The 24,329-nt window shown below is 38.6% G+C and overlaps 1 pseudogene; it reads right to left on the bottom strand.

Annotated features, from left to right (window-relative positions):
• Positions 1–3,910: 3,910 nt before the first annotated feature.
• On the bottom strand, positions 3,911–12,932 carry LOC109438908 (heterogeneous nuclear ribonucleoprotein A1-like 3; annotated as a pseudogene).
• Between the last annotated feature and the right edge of the window lie 11,397 nt (positions 12,933–24,329).

Raw genomic sequence — 24,329 nt, 5'->3', positions numbered from 1 at the left:
GACTAGGTCAAAGAGAAAATAAAAGATGACATCCAAAGATATGTAGAGACAAATGACAATGGCAATATGACTTGTCAAAGATTTTGGGATACAGCAAAAGTGGTAATAAGAGGGAAGTGTATATCATTACAAATCTACCTCAAGAATCAAAAATATCAAATAAACAACTTAACATTGCACCTTTAAGAACTAGAAAAAGAAGAACACATGAAGCCCACAATCAGTGGGAGGAAAAAATAATAAAAATTGCAGTAGAATTAAATGAAATAGAGAATAAAATGACAATAGAAAATTAATACAAAAAAGAGTTTGTTTTTTGAAAAGATTAATGAAATTGACAAACCTCTTGCTAGAGTAAGAAAGAAAAGAATGAAACAAACAAAATCAGAAATGAAAGGGAAGAGCTTACAAAGGACACCACAGAAATACAAAAGACTATAAAGAATACTTTAGGCAGAAATTACATGCTCCTGGGCCTTACAGTTTTGTTTTTTCTCTGCTTCCAGACCCAAGGCCTCTGCTGCAACCAGCCTCCACCAAATCCTCAGTCAGGCCAAGAAGCATCCAAGGTTGATCCCCCTCCTTGTATTTATTGGAGCTGGAGTTACTGGAGTTGCACTGTATATATTGTGCTTAGCATTGTTCATTACAGATGTCTGTTGGGACAGAAAGAATAACTCGGAACCCTGGAATAAACTGGTCCCAATGATCAGTACAAGTTCTACTCAGTGAATGTAGATTACAGCAAACTAAGAAAGAAGGCCCAGATTTCTACATGTAATATTCACTATAAAGCTGCTTATATGGAAGGCCTTCCAGAATCCATCTGCACAATTTGCCATTTAACCAGGAAATATTTCCCCTCCTAATGTATGTTGGGGTTTACTCTGATTAATAAATGTGAAACTTGAAAAAGAAAAAAAACTATGAAAAGCTATATGCCACCAAATTTGATAACCTTGAAGAAATGGATAAGCTAGAAATATATAACCTTCCGAGACTGAATCATGAAAAACTGGAAAATCTCAATAGACTGATCAACACTAAGGAAATGGAAAACATTACCAAAAACCTCTTCAAAATAAGTCTAGGATCAGATGGTCTCACTAGTGAATTCTACTAAACATTCAAGAATATTTAATACCTATTCTTCTCACTCTCTTCCAAAAAATTGAAGAGGCAATAATTCTAACTCGCTTTATGAGGCCAACATTACTCTGATACCAAAACCTGGCAAGGAGAACACACAAAAAAATAAAATTACAGACCAATATCTCTGATGAGTATAGATGCAAAAATCTTTTTTGGTTTTTTTTTTTTTTTTTCTGTTTTTTCCTCCTTCTTCTGCATCCCCCACCCCACTCCAGTTCAAGCCCTAGTTTCTCAGTCTAGGTATGTAGGACACAGCTCCCTGGCCCATGCTGGTATTGTGAGCCTTGCGCTCCCCCGGCTGGGGCAGTCGGTTGCCAGTCGTTGGTTGGCTGCTAATAGCAGGTCACGGCAGCCGGCTGCTGGCCACTCACTCTTGCCACCGGCCACCGTGGCAGCACTCAGCACCCCGTGGCAGCTCACAGCAGCCCACGGCAGCTTATGCCAATCTCCGGCTGCTCACGGCAGTCCAGCTCCATGAAGAGCTGCTGTTCACAATCTTAGCTGTACAGGGCGCAGCTCACTGGCCCATGTGGGAATAGAACCGGTGACCTTGGCCTTAGGAGCACAACACTCCAACCACCAGAGCCACCGGGCTGGCCTCTAGATGCAAAAATGTTAACAAAATACTAGCAAAGTGAAGATAACACTACATTAGAAAGATGATACATCACAGGCAAGTGGGGTTCATTCCAGGAACACAAGGATGGTTCAACATATGCAAATAGATCAATATAACACAATACACAACTGCAACAAAATAAAAGATAAAAATTATATGATCATATCATGTAGTCACACAACAGCCTAGCCAACTGACCCCCGTGTCTTTCATTAAGGAAAGAAGAGTCTGTGAGACTGTGCCTTTCTGGGACTCTGTTCCATCCTTATGTTTACACCTTGTGTCTCTCTGTCTGATCCCCAAAAGATGGTTTGCAGCCAAAGACGGGTAAGATAGCTCACGGGAGATACAACCTAAGCCAGGCGGAACCGAGTGGGGACCCCCAATGAGCTGCCTTAGAAAAATATGGGGAGGAGCCTTGCCTCCCCTTCCCCCTGCCTGGGAAAAGCTGTTGCTGGCTCTGGCTTTTCCCTGGCACCTGTTTGTGAGAGAAGTCATGAGGACAACAAAGATCAGTTCTCTCCACTTAGCTCAACGGAGCTGTTACAATATGAGAGACTTGACCCTGAAAAGGTACATACCTTAGGTAAGACATTATGGGACCTTGTACTTCAGCTGTTTATAGATAAAGGGTGATTGGAATAAGCATTTTTCTACTATGATGTATAAGTCTCACAGACCGTGTAAGAAACAATGTTACTTTCTTGTTTTTGTATACCTATTCAATAAAAACCTTCAGTCGGCCTTATTCAGGGCTCCAGTCCTCTGAGACTGAGAGACCCCTGGCCTTCTGAGAGATTTAACTGCATTAAGTCTCTGTTTGTTTCTTTCTTAAAAACTTAACCCAAACCGCCCCTTCTTGCACCCTCACTGCCCGTGTTGCACTGGATGCGACAATATCAATAGATGCTGTAAAAAGCATTTGATGAGATACAGCATCCATTTATGATTAAATTACTCAATGAAATCGGTATAGAAGGAAAGTACCTCAACATAATACAGGCCACATACTACAAACCCTCAGTTAATATTATACTCAATGGTGAAAAACTGAAATCTTTTCTTCTAAGATCACGAACAAAACAGAGATGCCCACTCTTACCAGTTATTCATATAGTGCTGGAAGTCCTACCTAGAGCAATCAGGCAAGAGAAAGAAATAAAAGGCAGCCAAATTGGGAATGAAGAATTCAAATTGTCACTTTTTGCAGATGACATGATTTTTTATGTAGAAAACACTAAAGACACCACCAAAGAAACTATTAGAAACTATAAACAAACACAGTAAAGTTGCAGGATAAAAAAATCAACTGGAAACAATAAACAAACACAGTAAAGTTGCAGGATAGAAAATCAATGTACAAAAGTCCATTGTGTTACTATATAATAACAGCAAAATTTCAGTAAAAGACATTAAAAATCCATTTGCAGTTGCAACAAAAAGAATAAAATACCTGGAAATAAACTTAGGGAATGCCCGGTGGCTTAGGCAGTTGGAATGCCATGCTCCTTACGCCGAAGGCCAGCGGTTGGATTCCCACATGGGCCAGTGAGCTGAGCCTTCTACAGCTAAGATTGTGAACAACAGCTCTCCCTGGAGCAGGGCTGCTGGAGGATGCCATGAGTGGCTGGTGGCCAGCAGCAGCCATCATGAACAGCTGGCAGCTGGTGAGAGCTGCTGTGAGCGACCAACTGACAACTGGCGACGACTGCCTCAGCCATGGGGAGTGCAAGAACAATGGCTTGAACCAGAGTGGAAGAGGGGAAGGTGGAAGAAACGGGAATAAAAAAGATTGAATTTTCTTAGAGACCATAAGGGATCCAAGTTTGCAGTTTAGAACAATAACTTTGGTGGCAGCATGGACAATGGATAAGATGGGAAGAGAAAGAAAGAAGGAGGGAGGGAGAGAAACAGAGAGGAAGGAAGGAAATTTGTCAGTTACTATTTACTAAGGTTTTAATAATTGTCACACATTGCACTCAGCAATTTCAGTTGCAATAGCCCAGATGATTACAATGGAATTGAGGAGAATGCATCCAGACCTTCTTAGAAGATAGGATCAATAAAGTCTGTGATGATTGGTTTGATGTGAATGATGAAAGAGTAGGAGGTCTTGAGGAGAAAAATAAGAATCTGTTTTCAAGTGCATATAATGAGTCTAGCTGGGGAACTGTTGTCTTGGTTTTGTGGTTTGGCAAAGTATTGGCCTCTACCACCATAGGGGCCAGAGCTCCTGCTTCTAAAGTTTCCTCCTCTCATAGACCCAAAAGTTGAAGATTGATTATTGTAATTACCAAAATCACTGTAGCTTCCGCCACCTCCAAAATTGCTTCCACAACCACCGCCAAAGCTGCTTCCACCTCCTCTGTTGTTAGAGCTGTCATAGCTGCCACTCCTATCATAGCCACTGTCCTGGTTTCCATCACCCTGTCCACCACTTCCACAGCCTCTGCTTCCTCCAGGGTAACCAGGGCCACCTCCTCCAAAATTGCTTCAATCATTACCAAATCCATGATAGCCATCCCCACTGCCACCATATCCTTCACCACTACGACTGCCACCAAAGACACCTCGACCACTGAAGTTTCCTCCACAACCAAGTTGTCATTCCCACCAAAACCACCACCTCAACCACCACCGACATTTCTAGAACATCTTCAACCCCTTTGACTGAACGAAGCACTAGCCATCTCTTGCTTAGATAGGGCTTTCCTTACATCACAGTTGTGGTCATTTACACTATGGTATTTTGGAATGGCAATCTTGCCTACAGAGTCATGGTCATCAAAGGTCAGAAAAGCAAAGCCTATGTTCTTGCCACTGCCTCAGTCAGTCATGATTTCAATCACTTCAGTTTTCCCACACTGTTCAAAATCATCTCTTAGGTGATGATCTTCTGTGTCTTCTTTAATACCACCAACAAAAATCTTTTTTTTTAATAGAAATGGTGGCATGATGTGAGCCTCTTGAGCTCTCCTCTGGAATTTACAACAAATTGAACATCTACAATTCCACAAAGGACTCCCTGTGCAGCAGACAGGCAAGACAAAGAGACGCGCAATTGAAATCATCTAAAGGTGGGCAAATTGGGCAAGCAGGGGAGGAGGGAAAGGGGAAGTACAGAGATGCAGGCTGCATGGACGCAGGATGCAGATCGAGCTCCATGCTCCCTGCATTCTGGAGCTATCGCAGTTGCGGGAGAGGGAAGAATTCAGATGGCTAGGGCTCCCCTTATGGTTCACAGTCCTGAGGGATCAGCATATAACACGGCTGAACCCAACGCTCATGGCAGAGACCTCGGAGTAAAGACAGGGAAGCAGGATGAGAATGGTGGTGTAAGCCCTCACTGCCAAGCAGAGGATAGAAGGCATAGGCATGGAGCCTAGCCGCCCCCTCCCCATCCTCACAGAGCTTGCCCCACTCCCACCTGCCCAGTGTTAGAAGTGGAAAGGTAGCAGTATCAGATCAAAAGAACAGAATATTTGCAGTTCTGAGAACTGTGGCCGCAGCCACAGACTCGCAAGCCAATTAGTTCCGGCGAAAAGGAGGGAACCTTGGGTGAAGAACTGGCTGTGAAGGTGGTCGCTGCCATTGCTCTGGGCCACCTCTCACAACCCAACCCACCCCTGTCCACACCTATCTGGGTGGATCCCTGCAGGGATAAACAGAGCCACTAAAACACACTGGCCCTGAATCTGATGCAGGAAGAAATTCAGAACTTCAGAAGCTCTCCACATCCCCCCACGGAGGCAATGTCCTGACACCAAGGAGACCTGCTCACAGAAGTGAAGCCCACCTTCCAGGGAATCGCCCCCACTGTGTGAGAAGTCAGAACAGTGCAGAGAAAATATAACACTACAGCATGAGACAGAATAAAAGGCTGCACTCAGAGAGAAAATAAAGCATTCTTCCAATACCTACTGGAAAACAAAAGAAAGACCTCTTCCTATAAACCTGTTGCAGAACCTATTCCTGTAGATGCCCAGGAAGAGAAATAATAATTCATTAATTGCCATGAATAAGCAAGGTAACAAGACAGCTCAGAAAGAAAATGAAAAGTCTCCAAAATATAAACGTAAAGATATGGAAATATGTGATTTAAATGACAGAGAATTTAAGATTGCAGTTCTGAAAAAACTCAACAAGATGCAAGAAAATGCACAGGCAGTTTGATGAACTCAGAAACACAATAAAAGAAGAAAAAAAAAGAACATTTTTCCAAAGAGATTGAAATTTTAAAAAAGAACCAACTAGAATTTCTGGAGATTTACAACTCAGTAAAAGAAATGAAGAATGAAATAGCTAGCTTAGGTAATACAGCTGACCAGATAGAGGAAAAAATCAGTGACATAGAATATAGAAATCTGGAAATGACACAGATGAAAGAAGAGAGAGACTTGAGAGTTAAAAGAAGTGAAAGAACTCTACAAGAACTTTTCTGACTCCATCAGAAAGAGCAATACAAGAATAATGGGCATACCAGAAGGAGAAGAAAGGGAAAAGGGAACAGAGAGTATATTCAAACAAATAGTAAGTGAGAACTTCTCAAACCTATGGAAAGAACTGGATCCTCAAATCCAAGAAGCAAATAGAACACCTAATTACCTCAATACCAACAGGCCTTTTCCAAAGCACATTGTATTGAAGCTGTCAAAAATTAACAACAAAGAAAGAATCCTCAAGGCAGCCAGGGAAAAGAAGACGGTAATCTGCAAAGTAAAGCCCATTAGATTATTATCAGATTTTTCAGCAGAAACTCTACAAGGCAAGAGGGAGTGGAATCAAATATTCAAACTATTGAAAGAGAGATATTATGAGCCAAATAAACATATCCATCCAGTAAACATATCCCTTAGATATGAAGGAGGAATAAAGACCTTTCCATACATCCCAAAACTGATGGAATTTTCTAATACATGACCTGCACTACAAAAAATACTGAAGGAGGTTGTTTGACCTGAAACAAAAAAACAAAAGAATACAAAACCATGAGTAGTATTACGAACAGACACACAGAAGCAGGACATGAACATTTTACCAAATAAGACACTACACTTAAAGATAACATACAGGTTAAAGAAGAAGGGAATAAACTTAAAAAAGGAAAAAGACAACTTGCTCCTGCAGTGCAGAAATCAACTCACAGCATAAATAGGGATAATTTGTGACAATAAAAACATAAAAGGGGAGAAAGTAAAGGTCTGAAGTGGTACAGGGATATGGAGAAAGTAAACATGCTGCGAAAATGGAATACTCTAAATATAAAACTTTCTTTTACATAAACTTAATGGTAACCACTTGTTGCGTCCATTGCAACACAGGCAGTGAGAAACTGAGATGGGGCGGTGAAGGGTTAAGAAAGAAACAAATCAAGGAAGTTTTGAAACAGAGGCCAAGGGTCTCACAGCCTCAAAGGCCTGAGAGCCCCGAATCGGGCCACACTTGTGGCTTTTATTGATGCACATACAAGGAAGTAGCATTGTTTTTTGTAGGGTCTGTGAGTCTCATACACCATACCAGAAAACTGGTTCAAACCAATCACATTGCCTGTCGAAAGTCCCATGATGTATAAATCATTATTGTTTGTATCTCCCCAGGGGACAAAACCTTTATGTTGAAAACTTACTGAGATGGAGAACTGATGTTATCACATCTAGAATCACTTCCCAAGCAGGTTGTGGCAAGGAATACAGCCACAGAGGCAGAAACTCTCCTTAGATGGGGGAAGGTAGAGGGCTGTGCCCACCTCTATCAACCCCCGTGAATTCTCCTGATGGTCCCCACACGACTGTGCCTGTCTTAGATTGTTCCTTTCTTGAGGAATCTTACCCATCATTGGCTAGCCAGCCATCCTTTGGGGCCAAACAAGGAGATGGCATAAAGGTGAAGCAATGCCCGTGAAAGAAATAGTCTCACAGACTCTTCTTTCTTTTTAGGGGCAGATACGAGGGGACAGACAGGCATGCTGCTGTGTGACAACAACCACTCAAAAAAATTCCAGAACTGAAGTATATAACACACAAAAAAGAAGAAACAGAGGAGGAAAAATCATAGAATACCACCACACTGAAATAGTAGACAGCAACAAAAAGGCAAAGAAACAATAGAGACACAGTTCTACCAGAAAACCAAAGATAGAATGGTAGGAAATCCTCACATATCAATAATCACCCTAAAAGTAAATGGACTGAACTCAATATAAAAAAGGCACAGAGTCGCAGATTGGATCAAAAACTAAACCCAACCATATGCTGCCTCCATGAGACACATCTCAGCTACAAGGACAAAGTGAAAGTGTGGAAATTAACACTCCAAGAAAATGGTATTAAAAAGAGAAAAGCAGGTGTAGCTATACTGATATCAGATGAAACAAACTTCAGGATAAAAAAAAGTAACAAGAGATAAAGATGGACATTTCATAATGGTGAAGGGGATTATACAACAAGAAGACATAACAATCATCAATATTTATGCTCCCAATCATGGAGCACCGAAATATACCAAGCAACTACTAACAGAACTAAAGGGAGAAATTGACCAAAACACAATTATAGAAGAGGACCTAAATACATCATTGACAGCTATGTATAGATCATCCAAACAGAAAATAAATAAAGAAATTGTAGCCCTAAATGACACAGTAGATGAAATGGTCATAATTGACATTTATAGAGCACTTCCTCCTAGAACATTAGACTGTACATTCTTTTCTAGGGTACATGGAACATTCTCAAGGATCGACTATATGTTGGGGCATACAACTAGCCTCAGCAAATTTAAGAAGATTGAAATTATACCGAGCATATTTTCTGATCACAAGGCTATGAAATGGGATATCAACTGCAAAAAGAAAGCAGGAAAAACCACAAATATGTGGAGATTAAACAACATACTTTTAAAGAACAACCGAGTCAAAGAAGAAATTAGAGGAGAGACCAAAAGGTACAGAGAAACAAATGAGATTGAAAATACATCCTACCAAACTTTTTTGGATGCAGCAAAAGCAGTTTTCAGAGGAAAGTTTATATCATTACAGGCCTATGTCAAGAAAGAAGAAAAATCCCAGATAAATAACTTCATGTTACACCTTAAAGAACTAGAGAAAGAAGGACAAATGAAACCCAAAGTCAGCAGAAGGAAGGACATAATAAAAATCAGAGCATAACTAAATGAAATAGAGAACAAAAAGACAATAGAAAAAAATAATGCAACAAAGAGCGGGTTCTTTGAAAACATTAATAAAATTGACAAACCCTTGGCTAGACTCACTAAGATACAAAGAGAAAGGACACACATAAATAAAACCAGAAATGAAAGAGGGGAAGTTACTATGGATGCTACAGAAATACAAAGAATATTATGAAGGACTATATGACACCAAATTCAATAACCTAGAAAAAAATGGATATGTTCCTAGAAACATATAGCCTTCCTAGTCTGAATCACGAAGAATTAGAAAATCTAAATAGACCGATAACCAGTAAGGAAATTGAATCAGTCATCCAAAACCTTCCCAAAAGCAAAAGTCCGGGACCAGATGGCTTCACTAGTGAATTCTACCAAACCTTCAAAGAGGATCTAATACCTGTCCTACACAAACTCTTTCAAAAATTTGAAGAAGAGACAATATTTCCTAACTTATTTTATGAGGCCAACATTGCTCTGATACCAAAACCTGGTAAGGATAACATGAAAAAAGAAAATTACAGACCAAATACCTCTTGTGATTACAGATGCAAAAATCCTAAACAAACTTTTAGCAAATCAAATGCAACAATGCATTAAAAAAATTATACATCACAACCAAGTGGGGTTCATCCCAGGAGCACAAGGGTGGTTCAACATATGCAAATCGATCAATGTGATACATCACATAAACAAAATAAAGGACAAAAATCATATGATTATATCAATAGATGCAGAAAAAGTATTTGATAAGATACAACATCCATTTATGATTAAAACAGTTAATAAAATGGGTATAGAAGGAAAATACCTTAACATAATAAAGGCCGTATATGACAAGCCCTCAGCTAATATCATAATTAACAGTGAAAAACTGAAGCCCTTTGCTCTACGTTTAGGAACACGACAGGGCTGTCTCTTATCACCTCTGCTTTTCAACATAGTATTGGAAGTCCTAACCAGAGCAATTAGGCAAGACAAAGGAATAAAAGTTGTCCAAATAGGGAACAAAGAAGTTAAATTGTTTCTTTTTGCAGATGACATTATGCTATATGTAGAAAACCCTAAAGACTCCATCAAAAAGATATTAGAAACAATAAACAAATATAGTAAAGTTGCCGGCTACAAAATCAACGTACAAAAGTCCATTGCATTTGTATACGAACAGTGAAACCTCAGAAAAAGAAACAAACAAAAAACAATTCCTTTTTCAATAGCAACAAAAATAATAAAATACCTAGGAATAAACTCAACCAAGGATGTGAAAGACCTATACACTGAAAACTATAAGACATTTTTAAAAGAAATTGAAGAAGACACAAAGAAATGGAAAGATGTTCCATGTTCATGAATTGGAAGAATCAACATAGTTAAAATGGCCATATTACCCAAAGCAATATACAGATTTAATGCAATCCCCGTCAAATTCCCAGTGGCGTTTTTAAAGAAATAGAACAAAAAATTACCATATTTGTATGGAACTACAAAAGACCCCAAATAGCCAAAGCAATCCTAAGAAAAAAGAACAATGCTGGAGGCATCACACTCCCTGACTAGCTTGTACTACAGGGCAACAATAATCAAAACAGTATGGCATCGACAGAAAAACAGACACACTGACAAATGGAATAGACCTGAGAACCCAGAAATAAATCCACATAAACATGGGCAGATAATTTTTGACAAAGAAGCTAAAAACATACAATGAGGAAAACACAGCCTCTTCAATAAATGGTGCTGGGAGAATTGGAAAGCCACATGCAAAAGAATGAAACTGGACTGCTATCTGTCACCATGTACCAAAATTAATTCAGAATGGATCAAAGACCTGCACATAAGACCTGAAACAATAAACTGCATAGAAGAAAACATAGGTACTAAACTTGTGGACCTTGGGTTCAAAGAGGATATTATGAATTTGACTTCAAAGACATACTAAAATAAATGAATTGGACTATATCAAATTAAAAAGCTTCTGCACAGCAAAAGAAACCACTGACAAAATAAACAGGCAACCAACCGAATGGAGAAGATTTTTGCAAACAGCGCCTCCAATAAGGGGCTAATATCCAAAATATATAAGAACTCGTATAACTCAACATAAAAAATAAAAACCCAAACAATCCAATTAAAAAATGGGCAGAGGACCTGAAGAGACATTTCTCCAAAGATGGCCAATAGACCATCTGAAAAAATGCTCAACATCACTAATCATCAGAGAAATGCAAATAAAAGCCACAATGAGATATCACCTCACCCCAGTCAGAATGGCTATCATCAACAAGACAAATAGTAACAAGTGTTGGAGAGGCTGTGGAGAAAAGGAACCCTCATACATTGCTGGTGGGAATGCAGACTGGTGCAGCCGTTACAGAAGACACTGTGGAGGTTCCTCAAAAAATTATGAATAGGGCCTGCCTGGTGGCTCAGGCGGTTGGAGCTCAGTGCTACTAACTCCGAAGGATGGCCGTTCGATTCCCACATGGGCCAGTGGGCTCTCAACCACAAGGTTGCCAGTTCGATTCCTCGACTCCCGCAAGGGATGGTGGGCTGCGCCCTCTGCAACTAGCAATGGCAACTGGACCTGGAGCTGAGCTGCGCCCTCCACAACTAAGACTGAAAGGACAACAACTTGAAGCTGAACGGCACCCTCCACAACGAAGTTTGAAAGGACAACAACTTGACTTGGAAAAAAGTCCTGGAAGTACACACTGTTCCCCAATAAAGTCCTGTTCCCTTTCCCCAATAAAATCTTTAAAAAAAAATTAAGAATAGAATTACCATATGGCCCAGAAATCCCTCTCTTGGGTATCTACCCAAAAAATCTGTTAAACATTTATCCACAAAGATATATGTGATTCAATGTTCATTGCAGCTTTATTTATGCTGGCTGGCAAAGACAAAGAAATAACCAAAATGTCCTTCGATAGATGATTGCATAAAGATGTTGTGGTATATATACACAATGGAATACTATTCTGCCATAAGAAAAGATGAGATAGTGCCATTCGCGACAACATGGATGGATCTTGAGATTATAATGCTAAGCGAAATAAGTTAGACAGAAAAAGTCAAGAACCACATGATTTCACTGACATGTAGTATATAAAACTGAAAGCAGCAAAGGAACAAGACAAAAAAATGAAGAAACAAAAACTCATAGATACAGACAATAGTTTAGTGGTTGCCAGAGGGTGGGGTGAGGGGCTGGTAGATGAGGGTAAAAGGGATCAAATATATGGTGATGGAAGGAGAGCTGACTCTGGGTGGTGAACACACAATGTGACATATAGATGATGCATCACAGAATTGTACCCTTGAAACCTATGTAACTTTACTAACAATTGTCACCCCAATAGACTTTAATTAAAAAAAATCTTTTCCACAGTGGGTACCAGGTCTTTGAGAATCTTCTCTTGAGACGGCCTTGTTTTTCCACAACTCTTCATCCACCTAGTGTGACCTTACCTTCATGGCTGCACCCACCTCCTCCATGGTGGCATAGGTGACAAACCCAAAGCCTCTGGAGCACATGGTGTTTGGGTCTCTCATCACCACACAGTCTCTGAGCATTCCCCATTGCTCAAACTGACTCCTCAGATTCTCACTGGTTGTCTCAAAGCTCAAACTTCTGATGAAGACCTTCCGCAGCTGTTCGGACTCTTTGGGAGACGACTTAGACATGATGAGCGTGGGTGGGGAGACTTTAATGATGCTTACTCGTGGGTGTCCACCATCAGAAAAGGTACACCACATTTTCTTTACCAATTCGTCTGTTGATGGATATTTGGATTCTTTCCACCTGTTGACTATTGTGAATAATGTGCAATGAAGATGGGTGTAAAATATCTCTTCAAGATCCTGCTTTGAATTCTTCTGGATATATACCCAGAACTGAGATTGTTGGATCATATGGTGATTTTTTTAAAAACAATTTTGAGGAACCTCCATATTGTATTCCATAATGACTGCCGTATTTCATATTCCTCCACTAGTACACAAGGTTTTCAAATTCATTGCATCCTCAGCAACACTTTATTTTCTATTCTTTTCATAGTGGCCATTCTAATGTGTGTGAGGTGATATCCCATTATGGTTTTGATCGGCATTTTTCTTATGATTAGTAATGTTGAGCATCTTTTCATATGCTTGTTGGCCATTTGTGTCTTCTCTGGAGAAATATCTATTCAAGTTATTTGGCCATTTTTAAAATCAGATTTTTTTGTGGGGTTGCCAGTTAGCTCAGTTGATTAGAGTGTTGGCCATTTTTTTGGCCATTTTTAAAATCAGATTTTTTTGGGGTGTGGCCAGTTAGCTCAGTTGATTAGAGTGTGGTCCTAATAACACCAAGGTTGCTGGTATTTTTTTTTTAATTAGTTTCAGGTGCACAAGACAAAGCAAAACTTAGACGCTTATCATTTATATCCCTTACACTGTGTGAACCCCCCTCCCCCCATCCACTATCCCTCTGTACGTTCCCCAAATTAATTTTCAAAACCCCATGACCATCTTGTGGTTACCGACTATTTTCTAAACCTCTCACCTTCCCCTTATCCCCACCCCCCCGCCCCTCTAGCAACCCTCAGTTTTTCCTCCATGTTTCCAAAACTGTCTCTGATTAGTTCATTCACTTATTCTTTTCTTTAGATTCCGCATATAAGTGAGATCATATGGTATTTGTCTTTCTCTGTCTGACTTATTTCACTTAACATAATGTTCTCTAGGTCCATCCATGTTGTTGCAAATGGTAAGATTTCTTTCTTCTTTATGGCTGCGTAATACTCCATTGTATAAATGTACCACAGTTTCTCAATCCAGTCATCTACCGATGGGCATTTCGGTTGTTTCCAGGTCTTGGCTATTTTGTATAGTGCTGCAATAAACATAGGAGTGCATAAAGATTTTTGAATTGGAGTTTTGGATTTCTCCAGATAGATACCTAGGAGTGGGATTGCTGGATCATAAGGTAGTTCCATTTTCAGATTTTTGAGATACCTCCAAACTGTTTTCCATAGTGGCTGCACCAATCTGCATTCCCACCAACAGTGCACCAGCGTTCCCTTTTCTCCACATCCACGCCAGCACTTGTTGTTTGTTGATTTATTGGTGATAGCCATCTTGACTGGGGTGAGGTGGTATCTCATTGTGGTTTTTATTTGCATTTCTCTGATGGTTAGTGAGGTTGAACATTTCTTCATGTGTCTGTTTGCCATCTGTATGTCCTTTTTAGAAAAATGTCTCTTCATGTCCTCTGCCCATTTTTTAATTGGGTTGTTTGTTTTTTTGGAGTTGAGTTGAGTGAGTTTTTTAATAAATTTGTGATATTAACCCCTTATCAGATATATCATTGGCAAATATCTTTTCCCATTCAGTAGGATCCCTTTCTGTTTTATTGATGGTTTCCTTTGCTGTGAAAAAGCTTTTTAGTTTGATGTAATCCCACATGTTTATTTTTCCTCTTACTTCCCTCGCGCGAGGGGATATATCAGTAAAAATCTTACTCCGGGTAATGTCTGTGAAGTTTCTTCCTATATTTTCTTCTAGGAATTTTATGGTTTCAGATCTTTTTTTTTTTTTTTTTTTAAATTAAATTTATTGGGGTGACAATTGTTAGTAAAATTACATAGATTTCAGGTGTACAATTCTGTATTACATCATCTATAAATCCCATTGTATGTTCATCACCCTGAGTCAGTTCTTCCATCACCATATATTCGATCCCCCTTACCCTCACCTCCCCCCCCACCCCCCTTACCCTCTGGCAACCACTAAACTATTGTCCGTGTCTATGAGTTTCTGTTTCTCATTTGTTTGTCTTGTTCTTTTGTTGTTTTTGGTTTATATACCACATATCAGTGAAATCACATGGTTCTCTGCTTTTTCTGTCTGACTTGTTTCGCTCAGCATTACTCTCTCAAGATCCATCCATGTTGTCACAAATGTTCCTATATCATCTTTTCTCACTGCCGAATAGTATTCCATTGTGTATATGTACCACAACTTCTTTATCCATTCATCTATCGAAGGACATTTTGGTTGTTTCCATGTCTTGGCCACCGTAAACAAAGCTGCAATGAACATTGGAGCACACGTGTCTTTATTTCTAAATGTTTTCAGATTTTTTGGGTAGATACCCAGGAGAGGGATTGCTGGGTTATATGGCAATTCTATTCGTAATTCTTTGAGGAACCTCCACACTGCCTTCCATAACGGCTGCACCAGTCTGCATTCCCACCAACAGTGTATGAGGGTTCTTTTTTCTCCACAGCCTCTCCAACATTTGTTACTATTTGTCTTGTTGATGATAGCCATTCTGACTGGGGTGAGGTGATATCTCATTGTGGTTTTGATTTGCATTTCTCTGATGATTAGTGATGTTGAGCATTTTTTCATATGTTTATTTGCCATTTGTATGTCCTCTTTGGAGAAATGTCTCTTCAAGTCCTCTGCCCATTTTTCAATTGGGTTGTTTGTTTTTTTGTTGTTGAGTTGCATGAGTTCCTTGTATATTCTGGATACTAGTCCCTTATCGGAGGCACTGTTAGCAAAAATCTTCTCCCATTCAGTTGGTGGCCTCTTTATTTTGTCAATGGTTTCTTTTGCTGTGTAGAAGCTTTTAAGTTTCATATAGTCCCATTCGTTTATTTTAGCTTTTACTTCCATTGCCTTTGGAGTCAAGTTCATAAAATGCTCTTTGAACCCAAGGTCCATAAGTTTAGTACCTATGTTTTCTTCTATGCAATTTATTGTGTCAGGTCTTATGCTTAAGTCTTTGATCCATTTTGAATTAACTTTGGTACATGGTGACAAAAAGCAGTCCAGTTTCATTCTTTTGCACGTGGCTATCCAATTCTCCCAGCACCATTTATTGAAGAGGCTGTCTTTGCTCCATTGTATGTTTTTAGCTTCTTTGTCAAAAATTATCTGTCCATATTTATGTGGTTTTATTTCTGGGTTCTCAATTCTATTCCATTGGTCTATGTGTCTGTTTTTCTGCCAATACCATGCTGTTTTGATTATTGTAGCCCTGTAGTACAAGCCAAAGTCAGGAAGTGTGATACCTCCATTACTGTTCTTTTTTCTTAAGATTGCTTTGGCTATTCGGGGTCTTTTGTGGTTCCAAACAAATCTGATGATTTTTGTTCTATTTCTTTAAAATATGCCATTGGGATTTTGATGGGGATTGCATTGAATCTGTATATTGCTTTGGGTAATATGGCCATTTTAACTATGTTGATTCTTCCAATCCATGAGCACGGAATGTCTTTCCATTTCTTTGTGTCTTCTTCAATTTCTTTCAAAAATGTCTTACAGTTTTCAGCATATAGGTCTTTCACATCCTTGGTTAAGTTTATTCCTAGGTATTTTATTCTTTTTGCTGCAATTGCAAAAGGAATTGTTTTTTGTATTTCTTTTTCTGAGATTTCATTGTTAGTATATAGGAAGGCAATGGACTTTTGTGCATTGATTTTGTAGCCGGCAACTTTACTGTATTCATTGATTGTTTCTAATAGCTTTTTGGTGGAGTCTTTAGGGTTTTCTATATATAGCATCATGTCATCTGCAAAGAGTGATAATTTAACTTCTTCATTCCCAATTTGGATGCCTTTTATTTCTTTCTCTTGCCTGATTGCTCTGGCAAGGACTTCCAACACGATGTTGAAAAGCAGAGGTGATAGGGGACATCCCTGTCGTGTTCCTGAACGTAGAGCAAAGGGCTTCAGCTTTTCTCCATTAATTATGAGATTAGCAGAGGGCTTGTCATATATGGCCTTTATTATGTTAAGGTATTTTCCTTCTATACCCATTTTATTAAGTGTTTTAATCATAAATGGATGTTGTATCTTGTCAAATGCTTTTTCTGCATCAATTGATATAATCATATGATTTTTGTCCTTTATTTTGTTTATGTGATGTATCACATTGATGGATTTGCGGATGTTGAACCATCCTTGTGCCCTGGGGATGAACCCCACTTGGTCGTGATGAATAATCTTTTTAATGCATTGTTGTATTCGATTTGTTAGAATTTTATTTAGGATATTTGCATCGGTATTCATTAGAGATATTGGTCTGTAGTTTTCTTTTTTTGTGCTGTCCTTACCAGGTTTTGGTATTAGGGAAATGTTGGCCTCAAAAAATGAGTTAGGGAGTACTGTCTCTTCTTCAATTTTTTGGAAGAGTTTCAGCAGGATTGGTATTAGATCCTCTTTGAAGGTTTGGTAGAGTTCACTAGTGAAGCCATCTGGTCCCGGACTTTTGCTTTTGGGAAGGTTTTGGATGACTGATTCAATTTCGTTACTGGTGATCGGTCTGTTTAGATTTTCCAGTCCTTCATGGTTCAGCCTTGGAAGGCTATATGTTTCTAAGAACTTGTCCATATTTTCTAGGTTGTTGAATTTGGTGGCATATAGTCCTTCATAGTATTCTTGGATGATCCTGTGTATTTCTGTGGTGTCTGTGATAACTTCCCCTTTTACGTTTCTGATTTTGTTAATCAGTGTCTTCTCTCTTTTTATCTTAGTAAGTCTAGCCAAGGGTTTGTCAATTTTGTTAATCTTTTCAAAGAACCAGCTCTTTGTCACATTAATTTTTTCTATTGTCTTTTTGTTCTCTATTTCATTTATTTCTGCTTTAATTTTTATTATTTCCTTTCTTCTGCTGACCTTGGGTTTTACTTGTTCTTCTTACTCTAGTTCTTTAAGGTGTAACATGAGGTTATTTATTTGGGAGTTTTCTTGTTTCTTGAGATAGGCCTGTAATGAGATAAATTTCCCTCTTAAAACTGCTTTCGCTGCATCCCAGAAATTTTGGTAGGATGTATTTTCATTGTCATTTGTTTCTATGTATCTTTTGATCTCTCCTCTAATTTCTTCTTTGACCCAGTCCTTCTTTAAAAGTATGTTGTTTAATCTCCATGTATTTGTGTTTTTCCGCTTTCTTTTTACAGTTGATATCCAATTTCAAAGCCTTGTGATCAGAGAATATGCATGGTATGATTTCAATCTTCTTAAATTTGTTGAGACTGATTTTATGTCCCAATATATGGTCTATCCTTGAGAATGTTCCGTGTACACCAGAAAAGAATGTATAGTCTGATGTTTTAGGATGAAGTGCTCTATAAATGTCAATTATGTCCATTTCATCTAATGTGTCATTTAGGGCTACTATTTCGTTATTTATTTTCTGTTTGGATGATCTATCCATAGCTGTCAATGATGTATTTAAGTCCCCTAGTATAATTGTGTTTTGGTCAATTTCTCCCTTTAGTTCTGTTAGTAGTTGCTTGGTGTATTTCGGTGCCTCCTGATTGGGGGCATAAATATTGATGACTGTTATGTCTTCTTGTTGTACAGTCCCCTTCACCATTATGAAATGTCCATCTTTATCTCTTGTTATCTTTTTCACCTTGAAGTCTGTTTCATCTGATATCATTATGGCTACACCTGATTTTCTCTGGGTACCATTTGCTTGGAGTGTCAATTTCCACCCTTTCACTTTGAGTCTATGCTTGTCCTTGTAGCTGAGATGTGTCTCTTGGAGACAGCATATGGTTGGGTTTAGTTTTTTGATCCAATCTGCTACTCTGTGCCTTTTTATTGGTGAGTTCAGTCCATTTACATTTAGGGTGATTATTGATATGTGAGGATTTCCTGTCATTCTATCTTTAGTTTTCTGGTAAGGCTGTGTCTCCATTGTTTCTTTGCCTGTTTGTTGTTGTCTATTACTTCTGTGTGGTGGTATTCTATGATGTTTCCCTCTGTTTCTTCTTTTATTTCAGTATATATTTCAATTCTGGATTTATTTTGAGTGGTTACCCTTAAGTTTATGTAAAAGAAAGTTTGATATTTAGAGTATTCCATTTTCTTCAGCACGCTTACTTTCTCCATTCCCATATTCCGGTTCAGGCCTTTACTCTCCCCCTTTTTGAGTTTTGGTTGCCACAAATTGTCCCTGTTGATGGTGGTCGAATAGCCTCCTTTAGTATTTCTTGTAGTGCAGGTCGTGTATTAGAAAATTCCCTCAGCTTCTGTATGTCTGGAAAGGTCTTTATTCCTCCTTCATATCTAAAGGATATCTTTGCTGGATATATTATTCTTGGCTCATGATTTCTCTCTTTTAATAGTTTGAATATTTGGTCCCACTCCCTCCTGGCTTGTAGAGTTTCTGCTGAAAAATCTGATGATAATCTAATGGGCTTTCCTTTGTATGTTACTGTCTTCTTTTCCCTGGCTGCCTTGAGGATTCTTTCTTTGTCGTTGATTTTAGACAGCTTCAATACAATGTGCCTTGGAGAAGGCCTGTTGGGATTGAGGTAACTAGGTGTTCTATTTGCTTCTTGGATTCGAGGGTCCAGTTCTGTCCACAAATTTGGGAAGTTCTCATCGACAATTTGTTTGAATATATTCTCTGTTCCCTTCTCTCTTTCTTCTCCTTCTGGTATGCCCATTATTCTTATATTGCTCTTTCTGATGGAGTCAGAAAGTTCTTGTAGAGTTCTTTCATTTCTTTTAAGTCTCAAGTCTCTTTCTTCTTCTCTCTGTGTCATTTCCAGGTTTCTATCTTCGATGTCACTGACTCTTTCCTCCATCTGGTCAACTCTACTACCTAAGCTGGTTATTTCATTCTTAATTTCTTCTATTGAGTTCTTAATCTCCGAAATTCTATTTGGTTCTTTTTAAGATTTCAATCTCTTTCGTAAAATGCTCATGCTGTTCTTTGATTGAGTTTCTGAGTTCCTTTAACTGCCTATCTGTGTTTTCTTGTATCTCGTTGAGTTTTTCAGAACTGCAATCTTGAATTCTCTGTCATTTAAGTCACATATTTCTGTATCTTTAAGTGCCTTCTCTGGAGATTTTTCACTTTCTTTCTGAGTTATCTTGTTGCCTTGGTTATTCATGGCGATTACTGGTTTACTATTTCTCTTCCTAGACATCTACAGGAGTGGCTTCTGCAACAGGTTGATAGAAAGCGGTCTTTCTTTTGTTTGCCAGTACTTGTTGGTAGAATGTTTTATTATTTCTCCAACTGCAACTTATTTTCCTTCTCCCACACAGTAGTGCTATGTTTTCTCTGCACTATTCCAACTTCTCACACAATGGGGGGATTCCCTGGGAGACGGGCTTCTCCTCTGTTAATAGTTCGTCTAGGTCACAGGGCGCAGTGTCCCAGTGGGTATGCGGAGAGCTTTTGATGTTCCAAAGCTCTTCCAGCTCCTGATTCAGAGCCCGTAGGTTTCAGCAGTTCTGTTTACTCCTGTAGGTGATTTCAGTCGGTAGTGGGCCTCTTCGTGTTGCCTGTGTGCTGTGCAGGGAGTCCTTTGTGGAGTTTTTGTTGTTCGATTCGTTGTAAATTCCAGGGGAGCTTTACAGAGGCTCACCTCACGCCGCCATTTTTCCGGAAGTCTGCTTTCAGATCTTACATTTAAATCTTTAAGCCATTTTGAATTTATATTTGTATGTGGTGTAAGGAGGTGGTCCAGCTTCATCTTTTTGCATGTGTCTGTCCAGGTTTCCCAGCACCATTTATTGAATAGACTGTCTTTACCCCACCGTACATTCTTGCTTCCATTGTCATAGATTAAATGGCCATATAGGCGTGGATTTATTTCTGGACTCTCTATTCTGTTCCATTGATCTATGGGTCTGTTTTTATGCCAGTACCATGCTGTTTTGATTACTGTAGCCTTGTAGTATAATTTGAAGTCAGGTATTGTTATACCTCCCACTTTGTTCTTATTTCTCAAGATTGCTGAGGATATCCGGGGTCTTTTGTTGTCCCATATATATTTTAGGATTATATGTTCTATTTCTGTGAAAAATGTCGTTGGTAGTTTGATAGGAATTGCGTTGAATATGTATATTGCCTAAGGCAGTATGGACATTTTAACTATATTAATTCTTCTTATCCATGAATATGGTATGTGTTTCCATCTATTTGTATCTTCTTTCATTTCTTTCTTCAGTGTCTTATAATTTTCTGAGTACAGATCTTTTACTTCTTTGGTTATATTTATTTCCAGGTATTTTATAGTCTTTGGAGCAATTGTAAATGGAATTGCTTTTTTAATTTCTCCTTCTGATGTTTTATTATTGGTATATACAAATGCAACTGATTTCTGAATATTAATTTTGTATCCTGCTACTTTACTAAATTCATCTATCAGCTCTAATAGTTTCTTGGTGGAGTCTTTAGGGTTCTCTAAATATAGTATCATATCATCTGCATATAATGACAGTTTTACTTCCTCCTTACCGATTTGGATGCCTTTTATTTCTTTTTCTTGTCTGATTGCTGTGGCTAGAACTTCCAGCACTATGTTGAATAGAAGTGGAGAAAGTGGGCAACCTTGCCTTGTTCCTGATCTTAAGGGGAATGGTTTTAGCTTTTCCCCATTGAGTATGATGTTAGCTGTGGGTTTATCATATATGGCCTTTATTATGTTGAGATATGATCCCTCTATTCCCACTTTCTTAAGGGTTTTTATCATGAATGGCTGCTGAATTTTATAAAATGCTTTTTCTGCATCTATTGATATGATCATGTGATTTTTATTTTTCATTTTGTTCATGTGGTGTATCACATTAATTGATTTGTGGATGTTGAACCACCCTTGCATACCAGGGATGAATCCCACTTGATCATGGTGTATGATCTTTTTAATGTATTGCTGAATTCTGTTCGCTAGTATTTTGTTGAGGATTTTTGCATCTATGTTCATTAGCGATATCGGCCTGTAGTTTTCTTTTTTTGTGGTGTCTTTGTCTGATTTTGGGATCAGGGTGATAGTGGCTTCGTAAAAAGTGTTTGGGAGTCTTCCCTCCCTCTGGATTTTTTGGAAGAGTTTGAGGAGAATAGGTGATAATTCTGTTTTGAACGTTTTGTAAAATTCACCTGTAAAGCCATCTGGTCCAGGGCTTTTGTTTGTTGGGAGATTGTTGATTACTGATTCAATTTCCTTGGTGGTAATCAGTCTATTCAGGTTTTCTGTCTCTTCTTGAGTTAGCCTTGGAAGATTGTATGCATCTAGGAAATTGTCCATTTCTTCCAGGTTGTCAAATTTGTTGGCATACAGTTGCTCATAGTAATTTCTTAAATTTTTTTGTATCTCTGCGGTGTCTGTTGTCACTTCTCCTCTTTCATTACTGATTTTATTAATTTGGGTCCTCTCTCTCTTTTTTAATGAGTCTGGCTAAAGGTTTGTCAATTTTGTTTATCTTCTCTAAGAACCAACTCTTGGATTCATTGATCTTTTGTATTGTTTTTCTGGTTTCTATTTCATTTATTTCCACTCTGATCTTTATTATCTCCTTCCTTGTACTCCCTTTGGGCTTATTTTGTTGTTCTTTTTCCAGATCCCTTAAGTGTGAAGATAAACTGTTGATTAGTGATGTTTCTTGTTTCTTTAGGTAGGCCTGCAGTGCTATGAACTTCCCTCTTAGGACTGCTTTCGTGGCATCCCATAGATTTTGGGTCGTCATATTTTCATTTTCGTTTGTCTCGAGATATCTTTTGATTTCTTCCTTGATCTCCTGCTTGACCCATTCATTATTTAGTAACATATTATTCAGCCTCCATGAATTTGTGTGTCTTCCAGTTTTTTTCCTGTAGTTCATTTCCAGTTTCATAGCACTGTGGTCAGAGAAGAAAATTGGTATGATTTCAATTTTCTTAAATTTATCAAGACTTGCGTTGTGGCCTAATATATGGTCTATCTTGGAGAATGTTCCATGTGCGCTTGAGAAGAACGTGTATTCTGCAGCATTGGGGTGGAATGCTCTGAAAATATCGATTACATCTAAGTGGTCCAATGTGTCATTTAAGGCTGTTGTTTCCGTATTGATTTTCTGTCTGGAAGACCTGTCCCTTGTTGTCAGAGGTGTGTTGAAGTCCCCTACTATGGTAGTGTTACTGTTGATCTCTGTCTTTATGTCAGCCAATATCTGGTTTATATATTTAGGTGCTCCTATGTTGGGTGCATAAATGTTTACTAGGGTTATGTCCTCTTGTCGAATTCATCCCTTTATTATTATATAGTGCCCATCTTTGTCTTTTAATATTTTCTTCATTTTGAAGTCTATTTTGTCAGAGATAAGTACTGCAACTCCATCTTTTTTCTCATTTCCATTTGCATGGAATATCTTACTCCAACCCTTCACTTTCAGCCTGTGTGTGTCTTTTGATCTGAGGCGACTCTCTTGTATACAGCATATACAAGGGTCTTGCTTTCTTATCCACTCAGCCACCCTATGTCTCTTGATTGGAGCATTTAAACCATTTACATTTAAAGTGATTATTGATAGGTACATAGTTATTGCCATTTTTAAATTTGTGGTTAGATTGTTTTCATCTTTCTTCTATTTACAGAAGTCCTTTTAGTATTTCTTGCAATGCTGGCTTGGTGGTAATGAATTCCTTTAGCTTATTCTTTTCTGGGAAGCTCTTTATCTCCCCGTCAATTTTAAATGATAGCCTTGCTGGATAAAGCAACCTAGGTTGTAGGCCTTTGTTTTCCATCACTTTGAGTATCTCCTGCCACTCCCTCCTGGCCTTCAATGTTTCTGCAGAAAAGTCATTTGATAGTCTTATGGGAGTTCCCTTGTATGTAACCCTCTGTGTTTCTCTTGCTGCTTTTAGGATTCTCTCTTTGTCTTTAACCTTTGCCATTTTAACTATAATGTGTCTTGGTGTGGACCTGTTTGGGTTTATCCTGGTTGGAACTCTCTGCACTTCCTGGGCTTGTATGTTGGTTTCCCTCATCAGGTTAGGGAAGTTTTCGGACATTATTACTTCAAATATGTTCTCAATCCCTTGCTTCTTCTCTTCACCTTCTGGTATTCCTATGATGCACATGTTGTTGCGCTTGATGTTATCCCAGAGGTCTCTTAAACCATCTTCATTGTTTTTTATTCTTTTTTCTTTCTGTTGTTCTGTTTGGGTGATCTCTGCTAACTTGTCTTCTAAGTCGCTGATTCGATCCTCTGCTTCATCTAACCTGCTGTTAATTCCTTCAAGTGAGTTCTTTATTTTGGTAACTGTGTTCTTTAGTTCTAACTGGTTGTTCGTTATGATTTCTACATCCTTCTTGATGTCCTCTCTAAGCTCCGTAAACATTCTTATCATCAGTATTCTGAACTCTGTCTCTGATAGTTTGGTTACCTCTGCTTCATTTAGTTCCATTTCTGGAGGTTTCTTCTGTTCTTTTGTTTGGGATGTTTCTTTGTTTCCTCATTCTGGCTGACTCTCTGTGTTTGCTTCGATGTATTAGGTAGATGCCCTGGAGTTCTTCGTTCTTGCTGGATTAGTATGTAATAAATATCCTTTATATTTCACTTGCACTACTTTGTTCTTCTCCCCTGCGTGTGCTCCAAAA

The sequence above is a fragment of the Rhinolophus sinicus genome, linkage group LG03 (genome assembly GCF_036562045.2).
Source record: "Rhinolophus sinicus isolate RSC01 linkage group LG03, ASM3656204v1, whole genome shotgun sequence".
Lineage (NCBI taxonomy): Eukaryota > Metazoa > Chordata > Mammalia > Chiroptera > Rhinolophidae > Rhinolophus > Rhinolophus sinicus.
This window is presented reverse-complemented; position numbering and strand designations above follow the sequence as displayed.